A 23,565-nucleotide genomic window follows, 5' to 3' on the forward strand; every position below is an offset into this window, starting at 1 on the left:
CCAGAGCTGAGGAGAACTCCGTCAAGGACGTTACAGTTGATGCTAAGGAGGATATTGTACAATCCCCAAGGCAAGTTGTTTATGAAGAACTAGACGGAATAATCCAAGACACAAATTCCCTTGATGATGATAGTCACAAGTCTAGCTCTCTTAGTGATGAACTTGCATTCGCAAGTGAATTCTCTGAGATCGAAGAACCTTCCCCAAGTGAATACGAAGATGATGCGGAGGTAGATTTCTCTCAACCTCCAATCTATGACTCAAGTGATGAGGAAGACATAGAAGACTTTGACCAGGACACAGATGCATTTGAAGATTCTTGCAAGGAAGTGGAGGAATTCACAGAAGAGCACAAGGGAGTAGAACTTACAGAACCTCCAGAAACACCTACCCCAAGGCCATTACCGCCCAATACAAGCTTCAAGTGGGTACAATACTTAACTTTTAACTTTACTCTTTCACTTGAATATGGTTTGCTTGAAACAGATGGCCAACTTAGAGCTCTCTGCGGCTTTAAGAGTAAGAGGGAAATGGCTCGTAATCAGAGCTGGTGTACAAGGTTCAATAATGCTCCACGCTTCAACTCGAAGTGCACGGATTGGTATCATGCTCAATTGAATGGATCACGGAGAATGTTTGGTCACCATGGTGAGAATCTACTCTTTAAACCGCCCCGATGGAAACATGTATATCAAGACGGAGGCGGATTTAAAAGCAAGGCTTGGGATCATGGATTCTATTCTGACATTCATCACCCTGGGAGCTTGACAATCTGTGTGAAGCTGCTCAGAAGCTTTACATGCCTAGTTTGGGACCCCGGAGGCTATTGGCATTCCAAGCATTGGTGGAGATTTTTGGATGAATTTAAGCATAAGCCGCCATAACAGGAAGCTCCTCCAATGTCCAACTTTAGGACTTTAACTAAAAGTGCTAGGTGGGAGACAACCCACCATGGTATGATCGTTTCTTTTTAATTAGTTTTATTTGTTTTCAAGTTTTATTTTATTTTATTATATTGAACCTGTAATTTTGCATATCACTCATATTAATCATTGCATTCTGCATTTTTCATGCATAATATTGAAAAAAAAGGGTGCGCGACGCGACCGCATCATCCATGCGATCGCGCCCAATGGCGAAAAACACTTCCCACGTGACCGCGTCATCCACGCAGCCGCGTGACCTGGAGATCGGCGTAAAGATCCAACGTCCAGAAAGTTGGGCTGGAATCGTGCGGCCATTGTGCGTCTAGCACAAAATGGCCCACGCGATCGCATGCCCCATGCGATCGCGTCACATGCACACAACCAATCCTACACGACCGTGTGAGCGACGCGATCGCGTTGCATGGATTGCACAAATCCCAAAAGGAGACAGAGAGTTGCACTGGAACGACACTGGATTCGTGCGTTTAGCACAATTTCCAGCGACGCGATCGCATGCCCCAGGCGATCGCGTCATTTCCTCTTTTGCCCCTTCCATGCGATCGTGCGACCCACGCGATCGCGTCATCCCTATTTGCTCCAGCCACGCGACCACGTGCCCCATGCGGCCGCGTGGATTCAAATTTATAACCCCCAGCCACGCGAACCCTACATTCGCGCAGCCCTCCCTTGAAACCCTCTCCTCCCTCTCTTCTTCTCCGATCACAACCACCACCCAACCACCATCTCCGACCACCGCCGTACCACCCCCTCCCCCATTCTTCTCTTTTTTCTTCTTTCTTCTTCTTTCCCCCCTCTCCGCCACTGCCCACCACCCACCGCCGCCGTCCGTACCCGCCACGCCCCACCAGCACCACCAACCCCTTCCCCCCTCCCTTCCCCTGTTACCTCATTACCCACCCCCTCTTCTCCCCTCCCTGCCTCTGAACCGCAACCCCACCGCAGCACCACCGCCAGCCGCCGCGCCGGACGCCACCGCCACCACCACCCAGCCACCTCTCTACCCCACCCTCCTTCTTACGCCTACCAGGTTCCGACAAATGCCACCTCTCTATCCTTCGTAGTTATTTCATATTTTTCTGTTTCTGTTTATCACTAGGCTAGTTAGATATGCATGCTGTAGTGGATCTTTAGGTTGTTAGGTAGCTTAAGCTGTGGTTAGTGGATTTAGGTCTGTTTAATTGCACCGTTCGTGTTTATTGCTTTATGTTTTTGCTATCCTGCTGCTGCTGTGATGTTAGTTCATATGCTGTAAGTTTGTATTTCATGCTGCTCTTTACTCTGTTTTTCATGATTCTTATTCCTTATATGTAATTGCAGCTTTAATTTTAATTCATATGAACTATTTGATTGCTGTTTATTTTCCGGGACAATCCAAATTTTAGCCGGAATGCTGCCCAAATTTCTGTAAATTGGTTTTCCCTCATGTTTTGGTTTTGGCATTTTAACATCTGCTTTCCTCTGCTTTAACCAAACCAACTCATCATTGCCAGGGCATGCTTTCTTATCCTTTTTGATTTCCTGGTTCATAAACTGCATTTGTGATGTTTTGATTCCAATTTTTGCTTTCTTTATATCTATCTGAATCATCATCAACTTATTTTCCTTGTTGGGTTTTGAGTTACCTGTTGCTTCTGATTGAGAATGCTTGTTACTTAGATACTTATCCTTATGCCACTTACCTTAACCCATTTTTCACTAACTCACTAATTCTAATTTCCTAAACCTCTTTTCTAACCAGACTAACCTTTTCAAAACTTCTCTTCTGATTTCCTTTAACTTTCTTCTAACTTTCTAACCATGGCATAATGATAATTTTTCTATTTAACGTGAATTCAATTAGATTTTGGATTGTAAATTCTTCTTTTCGGACTTTTAACTCCTATACAATCCTTAATGCACATTTACTTAACTCATTTACCTCATTCTAATTCTCCTTTACCACTTTGTATTTTCTTTGATTATTTGCCTATTTGCTTTCCTATTTTTATATATCCTAGTTTTTCGTTTTTCAAGATGTCTGCCAGTCAGAGGAAAGGTAAAGGCAAGGCTACTACTGGCAAACGTAAAAAGGGAGAATCAGCCGTGTCCATCATTGATCTCATGCATGATTCCTCCTGGCGGGAGAAAAAATTTTACCCAGCAGGAGAAGGCCGACCAGCTGCTCCCTGCTAATGATCCAGTAAAATTTACAAACCGATACTGCGAGCTGAAGTATCCGGTGTTTACAAACTCCAGAAACCTATACCTAGAGAGGACTCTGAAGATCTCAGGAGAACTCCAGCAGTACACCACTGATCAAATCAAGCAAAGAGGCTAGTTCTTTCTGGAGAGAAATCTGACAGAGGTCAATGCATCTTGGGTTTGGAAATTTTACTGCAATTACTACATCACTACCCTAGATGCAGTGACCCTAAGAGGAAAGCAGATTCTGGTCACTGAAGAGGCCATAAAGGACATTCTGCAGCTCCCACCCAAGTCCGATCAGCCTGATGGTTACAAAAAGGCTGAGGAGGACATGCGCTTGATGAGGTTTGATTGGGATGCTGTCAAGGCAAGGATCGCCCTTGACCCGACTATTCCTTGGGAAATGGGTCAGGACACCACCATGCCCAAGGGAATCAAGCGGGCGTATTTAAATGATGAGGCTCGGTTATGGCATCAGATCCTGAGCAATTATGTGATGCCAAGTACCCATGAGACAGAGATTCTGGCTGCTATGATCACCCTCCTCTGGTGTGTGCTGGAGGGTAAGGACCTGTACCTGCCACGCTTTATCCGGCACTATATGGCCAGGGTCCACGTCAGAGGCACTCTTCCCTTTCCATATTTGGTTACACAGCTGGGCCGTCGAGCTGACGTGCCATGGGAGGATGCCGATGAGAGGCCACCAGCTGCGGACTGCAGGAAGATCATTCCTCACAGCAGGAACTTCCTACCTTTGGGCTACAGACCCCATCTTTCCCTGCTACTGATGAGACAGCCCCACCATCTGCTGGACCTTCTTCCTCTACAGCTGCCCCAGCTGCCACCACTACACATCCACCTGCCTCCGAGCCAGTATATCGCCTCGTGCACCGTTTGTTCCGACTATTAGATCAGATGGAGCGTCGCAACCGGCGCCGGTATGAGAGATCGGAGCGTCGCAGCAAGCGACGCTATGAGCATCTGAAGCTGATGATCCAACAGGGCGGTGACATCCCCTCCGAGCCTGACACACCATCAGAGCCATCAGAGGAGGAGGCGGATGAGCACGAGGAGGAGACTCATCCCCAGGGAGAGGCAGAGCAGACAGGCACAGAGCAGGCTGCACCACAGGCAGAGGTTCCACATTAGATTGAGGCTGTAGATCCTGAGATCCTGATCCAGTCAGCACCTCCTCTACAGTAGCCAGATCCTCAGCCCACCACCACGGAGACCCCCGCTACTATTCCTACCAGTGATGACACTCCTTCACACCTTGCTTGATTGAGCATCAGGGATGATGCTTCATTTTAAGTGTAGGGAGGTCGCCATCTCTGGCGTATTATTTTGGTGAACCACTACAGACTCTTTTCTTTTATTTTGGCTATTTTTCCGTATTTTTCTTTTTATTTTTATTTTCTGAGTACTTATCCATTGCTACTTTTATGTATTTTTACTCTATTTCTGCACTTATACATAACTGATAAATGATTTTTGAGCTAGAGAACACATAGCCTGTGAGTTTTGAGCTTAATTGTATGGTTACATTCAAACCATAATTTTTATTTCCTGTGTGTTCCGCCCTTCTTTTATATTCTGGTGTTTTTTACTTTGTTTTAGTCTATATGTCCAATTATAGATTAGAAATACATACCAAGAGAGTGATTGAGGCCATTGTTTGATTTTAGCTCACTTATCCCAAAACAGCCTATCCTTTACATCACCCTTGTTAGCCCCCTTGAGCCTTTAAAAACCTTTTCCCTTTTTATAAATAACATTACTTGCCTTAAGCAGAAAAACAAAATAAAATCCCAAGTGAATCCTTGGTTAGCTTAAGATAGAAATTATGTATGGTTTAAATGTGAGAAAACCTATTGGGAACATGGATGATAAAAGCGAAAGGTAGAAAAGTTGAAAGAGATAAAATAATTCAAATTAAGAAAGTTTTGGGAAGCATGCTCATGTAAAATCAAAATAATTGAATTACCATGTGCATTAAAAAAAAGTGTAAGGGGACACAAAAAGAATTCCCCAATTGCAAAGAAACAAAAGAAATGCACATGGGATGAAAAATAAAAATTGAAACATGAGCATGTAACATCAAAAGTGAGAAAATATGGAGAATAGGTAAAGAAGCATTGTTTTACTAAGTATGTATGTTAGGTGAGATCTTAGTCTAATTAAGGATTCACTCATTAGCTCACTTAGCCTTATACATATATCCTTACCTTTCCCTTAACCCCATTACAACCTTAATTAAAGACCTCATGATTTTTGGTATGTCTATATTCTATAATTATTGACTGGTTAGATGAAGAACAAAGTTATAGAAAGTAAGAATAAAAAGAAGAATAGAGTGATTAACCCAATAAACACTGAGTGATTAGAGAGTAAACACAAAATCCAGTGAGGGTTCAATAGCTCATTAACATTTATCTCTATTTAAATTATTAATTGTCTTGCAAGTTTTTTTAAATATTTTTTTCTCTCCCATCTCAATTGTAAAGGCACTTTATCACTATCTAAGGTTTGGCTATGTATGTATATGATTCCTTGAGAATGTGAGTTAATTCAACTACATGCAAGCTTTATATACAAGTGAATAAAGAATTAGAATTGCATGACTCATTTAGGTAGTTGCATTTAGAATAGGTTGCATTGCATAACATTCCACCATTTTAATCTTACCTTACTCTTTACCTTGGATTTAGCATGAGGACATGCTATTGTTTAAGTGTAGGGAGGTTGATAAACCCATATTTTATGATATATTTTGTGCTTAATTTGAGTGATTTATTCAATCCTTCACCCACTTATTCATATTAATTGCATGGTTTTACTTTCCCTTCCTTATTATGTGATGTATGTGAAAAACATGTTTCCTATGCTTTAATATTAATTATTTTGATTACCTTTATTTCCATTCGATGCCATGATTAGTGTGTTGAGTAGTTTCAGATCTTCTAAGGCAGGAATGACTCAAAGGATGGAAAGGAAACATACAAAAATGAAAGGAAAGCGCAAAACGGAGTTCTTGAAGAAACTGGCATCCACGCGATCGCATGGACGACGCAATCGCATGCCAAGCGCGAAGAAGCAGTGACGCGGCCGCATGACTGACGCGACCGAGCACCTTAAGCAAAATACATATGACGCGGCCGCATGACTGACGCGACCGCGTGACAAGAAAAGCTTCGAATGACGCGACCGCGTAACCCACGCAGACGCGTGACAGAGGCCACGCACCAGAAATTACAGAATACGCCCCCAGCGATTTCTGAAGCCCTTTTGGCCCAGATCCAAGTGCAGAAAACACAGATTAGAGGATATAAAGTGTGGGAATGCATCCATTCAAAAAAGAGAGCTCGCCCATTTTTACTTTCCATGAATTAGAATTAGTTTTGAGGGAGGTTCTCTTCTCTCTCTTTAGGATTAGGACTTAGATTTAGGATTTTTATTCGCTTTCAAGATTATCTCTTTTGATCAGGTTCAATATTCCTTTTATTTACTTTTGCAAGTCACTTTATGAATTCTTCTATGTTCCAGATTATTTGAATTAATGTTATATGAGGTATTTCAGTTTAATATTGATTTCTTTTATTTATGCTATTGTTGCTTTTACTCTGAAGACATTTTTATTCCAGTAGATTTACTACTCCTTTTGGTCTTGGTTAAGAAATTAGTAACTCAGGAGTTATCCAATTCAACAGCATAATTGATAATTTTTATCTTGCCAATTGAATTGAACTTCAATAATCCCAATCTTTTCTTAGGAAATAAATAGGATCCGAAGATCAATTCAATTTGTCCCTTGACCTTCCTTTGCTTTAGTAAGGGTTAACAAAGTGGAATTACGATTCAATTATCATCATCATTGATAAGGATAGCTAGGATAGGATCTCTTATTTCTCACACCTTGCCAAGAGTCATTTACAGTCATTTATTTATTTTACTTGCTATTTAAATTACTTGTTCTTCATTTACTTTAATTGTCATTTAAATCACTTGCTTCTCATCTTCTAAACCCCGATTTACAATCTCCATAGCTAATAATAAGAACATACTTCCCTGCAGTTCCTTAAGAAGACGACCCGAGGTTTAAATACTCGGTTAACAATTTTTAAGGGGTTTGTTACTTGTGACAACCAAAACGTTTGTACGAAGGGATTTCTGTTGGTTTAGAATCTATACCTACAACGCGACTATTTTTATAAAATTCTTTACTAGCAAAAATCCTAACGTCACATACCATAACCATCAATATAACTTGCCCTTAACCATAGCACAAAAATTCTTGCAACCTTAGCTTAATAACATCACATTTCAACCCAACTTTACAAGTTTTAGTCACAAACTAGCATATTACTCTACATACACATATTGTCACCATCATGAAACACTTCAACCATCATCACAACATTATTTATTATGTCAATACCAACAAATCCAAATAAACACCACTCAATCTCAATCATATCATTACAATGCCATAATCATAAATCTTTCAACCATCATCATTATACTAGCATATATATATGATCAACCCACATTGTCAATCGCTCAACACAAACCTAACACCTATTTATCCATCAATATCACAAAAGCTAATCATTTAACACATTCAACCATTTCAACTTATCCTATAGTTCTCTAGCCTAAATTTTCACAGAGCCTTACATATTAATTGTGCGAAACCTAAACCATAGCTTGGCCGATCACCACGTTTGGTCCAAGGCAGCCACACTAGTCACACACACAGCCCCTCAAGCTTGAGAAATCAACCAAAACCAAGGCCTTTGCACCAATCTTCCACCAAGCCTCCAAATATCCACAATTCAATTCCAATGCATATATATATATATATATATATATATATATATATATTTATTTATTTATATTTATTTATATTTATATTTATATACATACTTAATTCACACCTAATACACATGTATACTTCAAATTCAGATTTCATACAATAAATTCGAGATTTGGCTAAGGTTTAGGTGATTCTTACCGCACCCACGCACACAACAACTCAAACCCGATAAGCTCCGCAAGCTAAATCGAACCTAAAACACCAAATTGGGCAAAATCTCATCACAAGGGCTCAATTTCACAAATAGAAAAGAGGTAGGGAATCTGAAATGAAATTGATGCTTACCCATGAAATTGATCTGATAGAAACGTAGAGCTCGACGCACTGGACGCGTGGCCGTGAACGGTGCGGCGATCGGAGCTCGAATGGAGAAGTTACGGGGTTTGGAAATTGAAACAAGGGTTTCGTACCCTTATCTTCTTCTCCCTGCGTCTAGCGCTGCTTCTGTTGTGTTCTTAGAGAAGAAAATGAGCTTTAGCCCATTTATATGCTGGGCCGGTTGGGCCCACAGGCCCGGTTTGGGTCTGGTTCAACCAGTTCGGCCCGTTTGGTCCAATCTTGGGCCAATTTCTTTGAAATTGGTGTCAAATTCTCGTTTTGATGAGTTCTATCTTAATTTAGTAAAAAATTCACATTTTTAATTTCCTTTAATAAAATTTAATTTATTGACTAATTATTCGCTAATTTTACGGGGTTTACATCTAGTATCAGCAGCAATAGTAGTAGTAATGGTAGTAGTCTTAATAATAGTGGTCCTTGCCTTCACTCTTGAATAGTCTTTTTAGAGGGTTAGCTCTTTTATTTATTTAATAATATAGAACGGGTCTTAGTCTAGGGTGGCTCTTGTGAGCCGGGACTTGTAAGCATAATTGATAGAGTATGTACATAATCACCTTCTGCAGTCTCAAAGTCAATATATGCCTGTTTTGAAATCACAAATTGATAGACAGGTTAGCACAAAAATTCACATAGCATATTAGAAAAATTATGCATTACATAAGATGTCATAAATAATACATAAGAGAAAAGAAATGATGAAAGAATGATGGAACAAGAACGGTTAGGCATTGATTGGTACAAGGCAATAAATGTACCTTCCACAATAGCTCAGGCATATCCAATGCTGGTTGAGCGATTGCAAGCTCGAATATTGCTCTAGCTCGATCAGTCTTAGATAAAGATCTCTCCAATTCTGCATACTTGCTCCAAGCATAGCAATTTTCAGGCAACCACTCCAGATACTTTTCATATAGTTTTCTGCATCTATCTATGTTACCGAGCTGCAGTTCTATCTCTATATACTTCTTGAAAATCTGTTGTCCAGAGAGCAGGGCTGTGTAAGATAACCATGCTTCAATAAAAAGACATCATTGCATTTACATCAACATATATATTACCTTGTCTTTTGGAGCCTTTCCAATGGCATGTCCTAATATCTGTCGAGCACCTTGGAGATTCAGCTGACGTATTTCAAACTGGGCTGCTAGAAGCCATATCTTTGCAAATGAAAACATACTGTGTGGTATCAAGTTAAGACACTCCCTATAAGAAAGAAAGCCACGGAGAGGAGGGGTTCTACATATGGTTCATATGGCTCAAAAGGTGGTTGGTATGGTAGATAAAGATTAGGGTCATATGGTGGTTCAAAATTATGTTGAGGAGGGGGTTCATAGGCATAGGGTGGTGGTTGTTGATAATCAAAAGGGTGTTCACCATAGCCATTATCTTGGTATGCCTCTTGGAAGGGCGCTTGGTCATAGTATGCTGGTGGAGGTTGATGCCATGAAGGTTGTCCGTAAGCTTGTGGCTCCTCCCACCTTTGATATTCCCATCCTTGATGCATGTTCTCATTGTAATCTCCTCTTCCTGCGACATAATTGTAACCAAACTCATAGCCAAAGGGGTGAGGGTTCATAATAGCTAAAGAAAATAAAGACAAAAACTAGTAAAAATAAGCAACTAATTCCTAAACTAACAAAAACTAGCAAACAAGCAAAAAGCAAATATTTACAATAACCAATAATAAGGCACACATTTGTAATTCCTCGGCAACGGCGCCATTTTGATGAACGGATTTTTGTGTGGTCTAGAATTTCACAAATGAATTCTCGTTGCAAGTATAGCTTCTAAACCACAAAGAATCCTCTCATAACAAAAATTGGCTGTCACAAGTAACAAACCCTATAAAAATAAACCGAAGTATTCAAACCTCGGGTCGTCTCTCAAGGAATTACAGGGAAGTGTATTTATTATTGGTTATGAGACTTTTTGAGAATTTTGGAATGAGGAATGAAAAAATAAATAATTATAAATTAAAGCAAGGAAAATTAACAAGAGATTTTATGTAATTGAATAAAAAAGCCTTGGCCAGGAGAAGATTAATTGGAAGTTCTATTCTTGTTGGATTTTCCAAGATTAATAGTAATAGGTTGTTGTTTCTACTTAGTTAACCCTCAACGAATGAAGGAAAGTCAAGTAGTTAAGCCAACTTCCATTCACAAGTCCTAATTCTCTCCCTTAGGAAGGATTAGCGTTAGTGACTAGAGAGCCAGCCAACAATCTTCCAATTACTATTTAACTCTTGAGTCTTCCAACTCAAGGGTCTCCAAATATTAATCAACTCCAAAGCCAAGTTGAAAGTCTACTCCTTTGTCATGGATGCCAATTTCGCATTCATGTAAAGGGAGTAGAAAGAAGACATGATAATTGGACTCAATTGAAAATAATCAAGAAATAATGAAATTAAATAGAAAAGTATCTTTGCATTAATTAATTCTAAAATCGAAGGTATCCATATAACTCTAAACAAAGTAAATGGGAAATAAAAAGAGTAAAGGAATAGGAAACAAACTAGAATGATAAAGACTTCAACGGTGGTAGTAACTCTTTCAATATCCAACTCAAAAGCATAAAACTAGGAATCCTAAAATCTAGAGAGAGGAGAGAGCCTTTCTCTCTAGAAACTACATCTAAAACCTAAAATTATGTGAATGAGAAGTGTCTCTTCCATTCTGCTCCACTCTACAGCCTCTAATCAGTGTTTCTAGGCCAAAACTGGGTCTAAAAATAGCCCAGAAATCACCCTCAGCAATTTTTTATACGTACAGCACGTGACTCAGTCACGCGTACACATCATGCACGCGTGCGCGTCGCTTGTCTGCATACTATCCACACGTGCGCGTCATGCGCGCGTGTGCATCCCTTAACGCTAGGCAACTATGGCAAATTTTATATCATTTTGAAGCCCTGGATGTTAGCTTTCCAATGCAACTGGAACTGCCTCATTTGGATCTGTGTAGCTCAAGTTATGATCGATTGAGTGCGAAGAGTTCAGAGTTGACAGCTTTAGCAATTCCTTCAATTTCTTGTATTCCTTCCACTTTTGCATGCTTCCTTTCTATCCTCTAAGCCATTCCTATCCTATAAACCCTGAAATCATTTAACACACATATCAAGGCATCGAATGGTAATAAGAGAGGATTAAAATTAGCAAATTTAAGGTCAAAGAAGCATGTTTTCAATCATAGCACAAAATCAAGAAGGAAAATGTAAAACATGCGATTTCTATGAATAAGTGTGAGATTAGTGGATAAAATCCACTCAATTAAGTACAAGATAAACCGTAAAATAGCGGTTTATCAAATACTATTAATTTTAAATTAAAAAAATTTAAAACTTAATAACATAAAAAATGATTTAATAACTTAATAATGGAAGTGTTATATAATTAAATTTAAGAAATTTCTATTATGAATAAATTATGGTTTATTTATTAAATTGAGTTCGTAGAGTTAGAGATTAATTTTTTAGGAATGATTAAATGGATTTCTTCAAATACTTTAGATTTAAGTCAATTAATACTTATGTACAACTTTTATTTTAATTAGTTATTTTATATAAATTGAAATTAAAGTTATGATGGAAAAATAACGAAAGGTCATATAATTTAATTTAGGTAATTGATATTTTGAATATAACCGTATTTTATAAAATGTAATTAGTATGTTTACTTTATAATTTAAATTAGAAATAATTATTTGAACTCAATGATATTTTGATAAATGAAATTTTATCTGTTCTAAAAATAATCCTTACAATATTATATTTAAATTCTAGATTGCTATTCTATCACAAATATTTTGTAAAATTGTTATATTACTCATATATTTTTAACTCTAACTCTAAAATTCCTAAATAAAACCCTAATTCCCCAATCCCTAAATCAAAACACAACGCACTGCACACACACGTTCAGAAAAGGAAGGAAACGAGAAACAGGGGGAGCTCGAGGGGGAAGAAGAAGAGAATGAGAGGGAGAAGAGCGTGCCGGCGTCGCGCCCAGCTCGTCGCCGTGGAGCTGTCGCCGCTCTCTTCACGGGCTGTCGGTCATTGTCGCTACTGGGTTCTTCGTCAGCGCTACTGTAGACAAGAAGAGAAAGAGTGAAAGCCAGCGTGAGAGAAGAGGAGGAGGGGCGTGATGAGTGGTGGACGAAATTGTGATCAATGTTCTTTTCCAACTCGAAACAATCCCCGGTAATGGCTCCAAAAACTTGGTGCACAATACCATGGGTTAAAATCAACTTCACAGTCTGTTTCACAACTCCGTTCAACTAACCAGCAAGTGTACTGGGTCGTCCAAGTAATACCTTACGTGAGTAAGGGTCGAATCCACAGAGATTGTTGGTATGAAGCAAGCTATGGTCACCTTGTAAATCTCAGTCAGGAGGATAAAATTGATTGATGGTTATTGGAATAAATAATAAATAAAAAGGAATAATAAAAGGGATAGAATACTTATGTAGATTCGTGCATAGGAATTTCAGTTAAGTATATGAAGATGCTGTATGGCTCAAGGATGCCTGCTTTCCTACTGCTTCCACTCAATCCTTCTTACTCCTTTCCATGGCAAGCTGTATGTAGGGCATCACCATTGTCAGTGGCTACATCCCATCCTCGCAGTGAAAGCTAATGCTCACGCACTCTGTCACAGTACGGCCAATCACCGGTTGGTTCCCTCCCCTACTGGAATAGAATCCCTCTTTTGCGTCTGTCACTAACGCCCAGCAGGTTACAGGTTTGAAGCTCGTCACAGTCATTCAATCCCAGAATCCTACTCGGAATACCATAGACAAGGTTTAGACTTTCCGGATCCTCATGAATGCCGCCATCTATCTAGCTTATACCACGAAGATTCTGTTGGGGAATCTAAGAGATACACATTCAAGCCTTGTTGCATGTAGAACGGAAGTGGTTGTCAATCACGCGCGTTCATAAGTGAGAATAATAATGAGGGTTATCTAACTCATCATCATTCATCATGTTCTTGAGTACGAATGAATATCTTGGAATAAGAATAAGATAGAGAATTGAATAAAAGAAAATAGAACTTCATTAATCTTTGAGGTACAGCAGAGCTCCACACCCTTAATCTATGGCGTGCAGAAACTCCACTGTTGAAAATACATAAGTGAAAGGTTCAGGCATGGCCGAGAGGCCAGCCCCCAAAACGTGATCACTAGATCAAAAATACAATCCAGGATCCAGGATAAAATTATGATAGTTAAATGTTCTATTTATAATAAACTAGCTCCTAGGGTTTACATGAGTAAGTAATTGATGCGTAAATCCACTTCCGGGGCCCACTTGGTGTATGTTTGGGCTGAGCTTGATCAATCCACGAGCTGAGGCTTCTCTTGGAGTTGAACTCTGAGTTATGACGTGTTTTGGGCGTTCAACTCCGGATCATGACGTTTTTCTGGCGTTTAACTCCAGACAGCAGCATGTACTTGGCGTTCAACGCCAAGTTACGTCGTCAATTTCCGAATAAAGTATGGACTATTATATATTGCGGGAAAGCCCTGGATGTCTACTTTCCAACGCCGTTGAGAGCGCGCCAATTGGAGTTCTGTAGCTCCGGAAAATCCATTTTGAGTGCAGGGAGGTCAGATTCCAACAGCATCAGCAGTCCTTTTGTCAGCCTCTTTCAGAGTTTTGCTCAAATCCCTCAATTTCAGCCAGAATTTACCTGAAATCACAGAAAAACACACAAACTCCTAGTAAAGTCCAGAAATGTGAATTTAACATAAAAACTAATGAAAACATCCCTAAAAGTAACTAGATCATACTAAAAACTACCTAAAAACAATGCCAAAAAGCGTATAAATTATCCGCTCATCACAACACCAAACTTAAATTGTTGCTTGTCCCCAAGCAACTGAAAATCAAACAGGATAAAAAGAAGAGAATATACTATAAATTCAGAAATATCAATGAATATTAATTATAATTAGATGAGCTGGACTTGTAGCTTTTTGCTTCTGAACAGTTTTGGCATCTCACTTTTTCCTTTGAAGTTTAGAATGATTGGCTTCTCTAGGAACTTAGAATTTTGGATAGTGTTATTGACTTTCTTAGTTAAGCATGTTGATTTTTGAACATAGCTACTTTTGAGTTTTGGCCGTGGCCCTAAGCATTTTGTTTTCCAGTATTACCACCGGATACATAAATGCCACAGACACATAACTGGGTGAACCTTTTCAGATTGTGACTCAGCTTTGCTAGAGTCTCCAGTTAGTGGTGTCCAGAGCTCTTAAGCACACTCTTTTGCTTTGGATCCTTTTTACCCTTGCCTTTTGGTTTTAAGGGCTATTGGCTTTTTCTACTGCTCCTTCTTTTTTTTTTCTCTTTTTTTTTCGCCATTTTTTTTTTCAATTTTTTTTTCGCAAGCTTTCTTTTTCACTGCTTTTTCTTGCTTCAAGAATCAATTTCATGATTTTTCAGATCCTCAATAACATTTCTCTTTGTTCATCATTCTTTCAAGAGCCAACAATTTAACATTCATAAACAACAAGATCAAAGACATATGCACTGTTCAAGCATTCATTCAGAAAACAAAAAGTATTGTCACCACATCAATATAATTAAACTAAATTCAAGAGCTATTTTCGAAATTTATGTACTTCTTGTTCTTTTGAATTAAAACATTTTTCTTTTAAGAGAGGTGAAGGATTCATGGAATTATTCATAATCTTTAAGGCATAGTTTACTACATACTAATGATCATGTAATAGATAAACATATATAAAAAAAACGAAAAATAGGAAAAAAAAATTTAGAACAAGGAATGAATCCACCTGAGTGAGGGTGGCGCCTTCTTGAAGGTCCAATGGTGCTCTTTGAGCTCCTCTATGTCTCTTCCTTGCTTCTTTGAATGATTCCTAGTAATTTTGGTGTTCCTCCCCTTAGTTGCTTCCAATATTTGTGTGGAGGACCACTTATCCCCTGAGGTATCTCAGGGATCTCTTGATTTGCAGCCACATGTTCTACCACTGAGCTATGACGGCTTATATTTTAGTCTTTCCATCTCCCATGACTTGGAGGTGGAAGCTTTTTGTCTTTCCTTTTTCTCTTTTTTTTTTTTTTTGAAAGCCTTTTTCCTTGTTCCTGCTCATATGGGGAAGAAGAGAACAAGAACAGAAAGAGGAATCCTCTATGTCACAGTAAAGAGGTTCCTTATTGTTAGTAGAAGAAAGAAAGGGGATAAGGAAAGGAGAATGGTTCGGATTTTTAGATGAAGAGAAGTGAAGAGAAGTGTTAGTAAATAATTAATTAAATAAAATAAGAAAAGAGAAGGAGAATTTTCGAAAATAATTTTGAAAAATGGGTTAGTAATTTTCGAAAATTAAAACTAAAATTTGAAACAATTAATGAATTAAAAAGAATTTTTGAAAAAGAGGGAGGTATTTTCGAAAATTAGAGAGGGAAAAGTAGTTAGGTGGTTTTGAAAAAGATAAGAAACAAACAAAAAATTAATTAGTTAGTTGAAAAAGATATTAAAATCAAATTTGAAAAGATAAGAGGATAAGAAGTTAGAAAAGATATTTTAAAATCAAATTTTTGAAAAAGATAAAATTTTGAAAAAGATATGATATAAAAGATATGGTAAAAAGATATGATTTTTGAAAAGATAAGATTGAAAAGATATTTTTGAAAAGATATTATTGAAGTTAGTTTTGAAAAAGATTTGAATTTTAAAATCACAATTAATGACTTGACTCACAAGAAATCACAAGATATGATTCTAGAACTTAAAATTTGAATCTTTCTTAACAAGAAAGTAACAAACTTGAAATTTTTGAATCAAAACATTAATTTTGATGCAATTTTCGAAAATATGATGTAAAGATAAGAAAAAGATTTTGAAAATATTTTGAAAAAGATTTTTGAAATTTTCGAAAATGATGAAAAAAATGGAAAAGATATGATTTTTGAAAAAGATTTTAAAAAGATAAGATTTAAAAAGATAAGATATTTTTTTTTATTTTTGAATTTTTTTTTTGATGAGAGAGAAAAACACTAAAAATACTCAATGCATGAAAATTTTGAATCAAAACACATGATGCAAGAACACTATGAATGTCAAGATGAACACCAAGAACACTTTGAAGATCATGATGAACATCAAGAACATATTTTTGAAAAAATTTTCAATGTAAAGAAAACATGCAAGACACCAAACTTAGAAATTTTTCATGTTTAGACTCTATGAATGCAAGAATGCATATGAAAACACCATACAACACAAAACAAGAAAATATGAAGATCAAACAAGAAAGTTCATCAAGAACAACTTGAAGATCATGATGAATGCTATGAATGCATGAATTTTTCGAAAATTTTATGCAAGAAAAAGATGAACATGCAATTGACACCAAACTTATGACTTGACAAAAGACTCAAATAAGAAACACAAAAATTTTTGATTTTGATTTTATTTGATTTTCGATTTTTAATTTTTAATTTTTTTTTGTATTTATTTTTTCGAAACATAAAACACTAGACATGGCCAATGGCCAGCCAAGCTTTAACTGAAATCCTATACAGTAGCCAATTTGCTGAGAAAGACAAAGAAGCTCTTCTATAAGGATGAGTGAAACTCGGTCCAAAAGAATTTAGACATGGCTTTTACAGCCCAGGCTTCAACATGCTTATGAAACTCTAGAATGCATATTAAAAAATTTTTTGATAATTTTCGAAAATAGGGAGAAGATTTTGAAAAGATTTTCGAAATTTTTTTTTTAATAAAAAGTCCTAATCTGAGCAACAAGATGAACCGTCAGTTGTCCATACTCGAACAATCCCGGCAACGGCGCCAAAAACTTGGTGGACGAAATTGTGATCACTGTTCTTTTCCAACTCGAAACAATCCCCGGTAATGGCTCCAAACAACTTGGTGCACAAAACCATGGGGTAAAATCATGTACACAAAACTATTGTCTCTTGTTCATTCACAATCCCGTTCAACTAAACAGCAAGTGTACTGGGGTCGAATCCAAGTAATACCCGGTCGATAAGGGTCATAGATTGTTGGTATGAGCAAGCTATGGTCACCTTGTAAATCTCAGTCAGGAGGATAAAATTGATTGATGGTTATTGGAATAAATAATAAATAAAAAGGAATAATAAAAGGGATAGAATACTTATGTAGATTCGTGCATAGGAATTTCAGTTAAGTATATGAAGATGCTGTATGATGGCTCAAGGATGCCTGCTTTCCTACTGCTTCCACTCAATCCTTACTCCTTTCCATGGCAAGCTGTATGTAGGGCATAATTGTCAGTGGCTATCCCATCCTCGCAGTGAAAGCTAATGCTCACGCACTCTGTCACAGTACGGCCAATCACCGGTTGGTTCCCCCCTACTGGAATAGAATCCCTCTTTTGCGTCTGTCACTAACCAGCAGGTTACAGGTTTGAAGCTCGTCACAGTCATTCAATCCAGAATCCTACTCGGAATACATAGACAAGGTTTAGACTTTCCGGATCCTCATGAATGCCGCCATCTATCTAGCTTATACCACGAAGATTTGTTGGGGAATCTAAGAGATACATTCAAGCCTTGTTGCATGTAGAACGGAAGTGGTTGTCAATCACGCGCGTTCATAAGTGAGAATAATAATGAGGGTTATCTAAACTCATCATCATTCATCATGTTCTTGAGTACGAATGATATCTGGAATAAGAATAGATAGAGAATTGAATAAAAAAAAATAGAACTTCATTAATCTTTGAGGTACAGCAGAGCTCCACACCCTTAATCTATGGCGTGCAGAAACTCCACTGTGTGAAAATACATAAGTGAAAGGTTCAGGCAGGGAGAGAGGCCAGCCCCAAAACGTGATCACTAGATCAAAATACAATCCAGGATCCAGGATAAAAAATTATGATAGTTAAATGTTCTATTTAATAAACTAGCTCCTAGGGTTTACATGAGTAAGTAATTGATGCGTAAATCCACTTCCGGGGCCCACTTGGTGTATGTTTGGGCTGAGCTGACAATCCACGAGCTGAGGCTTCTCTTGGAGTTGAACTCTGAGTTATGACGTGTTTTGGGCGTTCAACTCCGGATCATGACGTTTTTCTGGCGTTAACTCCAGACAGCAGCATGTACTTGGCGTTCAACGCCAAGTTACGTCGTCAATTTCCGAATAAAGTATGGACTATTATATATTGCTGGAAAGCCCTGGAGTCTACTTTCCAACGCCGTTGAGAGCGCGCCAATTGGAGTTCTGTAGCTCCGGAAAATCCATTTTGAGTGCAGGGAGGTCAGATTCCAACAGCATCAGCAGTCCTTTTGTCAGCCTCTTTCAGAGTTTTGCTCAAATCCCTCAATTTCAGCCAGAATTTACCTGAAATCACAGAAAAACACACAAACTCCTAGTAAAGTCCAGAAATGTGAATTTAACATAAAAACTAATGAAAACATCCCTAAAAGTAACTAGATCATACTAAAAACTACCTAAAAACAATGCCAAAAAGCGTATAAATTATCCGCTCATCAATGAGCGGATAATTTATACCCTTTTGGCACTGTTTTTATATAGTTTTTAGTATGTTTTAGTTACTTTTTATTATATTTTATAGTTTTTATCAAAAATCACATTTCTAGACTTGCTGTTGGATTTGGCACTGTTTTTATATAGTTTTTAGTATGTTTTAGTTACTTTTTATTATATTTTTATTAGTTTTTATTCAAAAATCACATTTCTAGACTTTACTATGAGTTTGTGTATTTTTCTGTGATTTCAGGTATTTTCTGGCTGAAATTGAGGGACCTGAGCAAAAATCTGATTCAGAGGCTGAAAAAGGACTGCAGATGCTGTTGGATTCTGACCCTCCTACACTCGAAGTGGATTTTATGGAGATACAGAAATCCAATTAGCACGTTCTCAATTTCATTGGAAAGTCGACATCCTTGGCTTTCCAGAAATATATAATAGTCTATACTTTGCCCGAGATTTGATGGCCCAAACTGACGTTCAAACGCCGATCTGAGAATTCTAGCGTAAAACGCCAGAACTGGCACTAAAACTGGCGTAAAATGCCCAAACTGGCACCCAAGCTGGCGTTTAACACCAACAATGACCTATGCACGTGTAAAGCTCAATGCTCAGCCAAAGCACACACCAAGTGGGCCCTGGAAGTGGATTTCTGCACTATCTGCACTTAGTTACTCATTTTCTGTAAACCCTAGTAACTAGTTTATTATAAAAACTACTTTTAGAGATTTATTTTAAAATCTTTGGGTCATCTTTTGATCTTTTGATCATCTTATGTTATCATAGAGCTATCATACACGTTTGGAGGCTGGCCTCACGGCCATGCCTAGACCTTCTGTTCTTATATATTTTCTACGGTCGAGTTTCTACACCTCATAGATTAAGGTGAGGAGCTCTGCTGTTCTTCATGAATTAATGCAAGTACTATGGTTTTTCTTTCAATTCATGCCTACTTCTTCTCCAAGATATACTCTTGTACTTAATTCAGTTAAGTCAGACTGAAGGGGTGACCCGTGACAATCACCCACTATCTTCAGTACTCGCTTAGCCAAGATCCGCGTCCCTGACAACCACAAGTGGTCTACATGATGTTCAACGTAGTCATTGGACGACAGCCGGAGTATATTCTCTTGGGTATCTAATACACGGAACGAGTCCGTGATATTAGTATCTTTGTGGTATAGGCTAGAACAATGGCAGCATTCCTGAGATCCGGAAAGTCTAAACCTTGTATGTGATATTCCGAGTAGGATCTGGGAAGGGATGACTATGACGAGCTTCAAACCTGCGAATGCTGGACACAAGTGACAGTGTGCAAAAGGATAATAGTCCTATTCCGGTGCTAGCAGAAACCGACAGATGATTAGCCCTGCGGTAGCTGTGCCTGGTATTTTTCATCTGAGACGAGAAATCCGACAGTTGATTAGCCGTGCAGAAACTGTAGTTGAACCATTTTCACTGAGAGGATCATACAGCTTGCCATGGAAGGGAGCACGCATGGTTGGAAGAAGGCAATAGGAAAGCAAAGGTTCAGAAGCAACAAAGCATCTCCAAACGCTTATCTGAAATTCCCACCAATGAATTATATAAGTATCTTTATCTTATTTTATGTTTTATTTATCTTTTAATTATCAAAACCTTATAACCAATTGGATCCGCCTGACTGAGATTTACAAGGTGACCATAGCTTGCTTCAAGCCGACAATCTCCATGGGATCGACCCTTACTCACGTAAGGTATTACTTGGACGACCCAGTGCACTTGTTGTTTAGTTGTGCGGAGTTGTGAAAAGTGTGATTGCAATTTCGTGCACCAAGTTTTTGGCGCCGTTGCCGGGGATTGTTCGAGTTTGGACAACTGACGGTTCATCTTGTTGCTTAGATTGGGTAATTTTTATTTTATGTTTAAGCTTTTTATCTTTAATTTTTGAAAAAAAATAATAAATATTTGTTTTCTAAAAATTCATCAAAATTTTTAAGAAATAATTCCACCTTCAAACTTCATGATGATATGTTAAAGCTTGGCTGGCTATTAAGCCATGTCTAATCTTTTGGACCGGAGCTTTAACTTATCATATTCATTGGATTGTTGTATGTATTTGTTATGTTAAAGCTTGGCTGGCTATTTGGCCATGTCTAACTCTGTTGGACCGAAGCTTTAGAATAACATTGCATACACCTTTGGATTCTCATTTACAATTCTATGCTAAAGCTTGGCTGGCCATTCGCCATGTCTAATTTCTTGGACTGGAGCTTTAGATCAACATGGTATGAATCCTGGAATTCTTATTAAAAATTTTGAATTTCTTTATTTTCTTTTACCAAACATAATTTTCGAAAAATATACAAAAAAAATTAATAAAATCATAAAAACCAAAAAAAATTTTGTGTTTCTTGTTTGAGTCTAGTGTCAAATTTTAAGTTTGGTGTCAATTGCATGTTTTAAATCTTTCTTTAATTTTTGAAAACTCATGCATTGTGTTCTTCTTGATCTTCAAGTTGTTCTTGATAATTTTCCTTGTTTGATCTTTAATTTTTCTTGTTTTGTGTCTTTTGTTGTTTTTCATATGCATTTTCGAATTCATAATGTCTAAACATTAAAAATTTTTAAGTTTGGTGTCTTGCATGTGTTTCTTTTCTTAAAAATTTTCAAAATTATGTTCTTGGTGTTCATCATGATCTTCAAAGTGTTCTTAGTGTTCATCTTGACATTCAAAGTGTTCTTGCATGCATTAATTGTTTTGATCTAAAATTTCTATGTTTTGAGTCATTTTGTTATTTTTCTCTCTCATCATTTAATTCAAAAATAAAAATACATCTTTCCTTATTTTACTCATAAATTTCAATTTAAAAAATTCTATCTTTTCAAATCTTTTTCAAAATCAAATCTTTTTCAATTTCCTTTTTATATTTTCGAATTCTTTCTTAAAATTTTTCAAAATCTTTTTCATTTTTCTTTTAAGGTTTTTCGAAAATTTTTTAAAATTGATTTTCAAAATCTTTTTCTTAGTTTTATTTCATAATTTTTGAAAATTTACTAACATTTAATGTTTTAATTCAAAAAAATATTTCAAGTTGTTACATGCCTATCAAGAAAGGTTCAATCTTTAAATTCTAGAATCATATCTTTTAGTATCTTGTTAGTCAAGTCATCAACTTTAATTTCAAGAATAAAATCTTTTTAATTTCTCAATCATATCTTTTTCAAAATAAATTTCAATCATATCTTTTTAAAATTTTAAATTCAAAATCTTTTCTAACTTCTTATCTTTTCAAAGTTAATTTTCAAATCTTTTTCAATTAACTACTTGACTTGTTTGTTTTAATTTTAAAAGTTTACTATTTCTTATCTTTTTCAAAATCATCTAACTACTTTTCTCTCTCTCCAATTTTCGAAAATAATTAACCTCTTTTTCAAAATTTTTAATTAACTAATTATTTTAAATTTTAATTTTATTTTATTTCTTCTAATAATTTCGAATTCTAACTTTAAATTAAAATAAAAACAAAAATATTTTTCTTTTCTTTTAAACTAATATTCGAATTCTCCCCCTCTCTTCTCTTTCTATTTTTAATTACTAATACTTCTCTTCTACTCATAATTCGAATCCCCTCCTTCTCTCTGTGTTCGAATTCTTCTTACTTTCTCTCTACCTCATTCTTCTATTCTTCTACTCACATAAAGGAATCTCTATACTGTGACATAGAGGATTCCTATTCTTTTTTGTTCTCTTCTTTTTCATATGAGCAGGAACAAGGATAAAGACATTCTTGTTGAAGCTGATCATGAACCTAAAAGGACTCTGAAGAGGAAGCTAAGAGAAGCTAAAGCACAACACTCTGGAGAGGACCTGACAGAAATTTTCAAAAAAGAAGAAGACATGGCCGAACCCAACAACAATGGTGGAGATGCAAGGAAGATGCTTGGTGACTTTACTGCACCCTCTTCTGACTTCTATGGAAGAAGAAGCATCTCAATTCCTGCAATTGGAGCAAACAACTTTGAGCTTAAGCCTCAATTAGTTTCTCTAATGCAGCAGAATTGCAAGTTTCATGGACTTTCATTGGAAGATCCTCATCAGTTCTTAGCTGAATTCCTGCAAATCTGTGACACTGTTAAGACCAATGGAGTTAATCCCGAGGTCTACAGACTTATGCTTTTCCCTTTTGCTGTAAGAGACAGAGCTAGGACATGGTTGGACTCACAACCTAAAGAAAGCCTGAACTCTTGGGAAAAGTTAGTCAATGCTTTCTTGGCCAAGTTCTTTCCACCTCAAAAGTTGAGCAAGCTTAGAGTGGAAGTCCAAACCTTCAGACAGAAGGAAGGTGAATCCCTCTATGAAGCTTGGGAAAGATACAAGCAATTGATCAGAAGGTGTCCTTCTGACATGCTTTCAGAATGGAGCATCTTATGTATATTCTATGATGGTCTGTCTGAATTGTCCAAGATGTCATTGGATCACTCTGCTGGTGGATCTCTTCATCTGAAGAAGACGCCTGCAGAAGCCCAGGAACTCATTGAAATGGTTGCAAATAACCAGTTCATGTACACTTCTGAAAGAAATCCTGTGAATAATGGGATGACTCAGAAGAAAGGAGTTCTTGAGGTTGACACTCTGAATGCCATATTGGCTCAGAATAAAATATTGACACAGCAAGTCAATATGATTTCTCAGAATCTGACTAGATTGCAGGCTGCATCCGGCAGTACTAAAGAAGCTTCCT

The 23,565-nt window shown here is 37.3% G+C and overlaps 1 non-coding gene across 1 annotated transcript; it reads right to left on the reverse strand.

Annotated features, from left to right (window-relative positions):
* Positions 1–23,126: 23,126 nt before the first annotated feature.
* Positions 23,127–23,234, reverse strand: LOC130964007 (small nucleolar RNA R71). The gene has a single exon (XR_009080121.1). It is a non-coding gene; the product is annotated as a small nucleolar RNA R71 (small nucleolar RNA).
* Positions 23,235–23,565: the final 331 nt, after the last annotated feature.

Source organism: Arachis stenosperma, chromosome 2, assembly GCF_014773155.1.
Source record: "Arachis stenosperma cultivar V10309 chromosome 2, arast.V10309.gnm1.PFL2, whole genome shotgun sequence".
Taxonomy (NCBI): domain Eukaryota; kingdom Viridiplantae; phylum Streptophyta; class Magnoliopsida; order Fabales; family Fabaceae; genus Arachis; species Arachis stenosperma.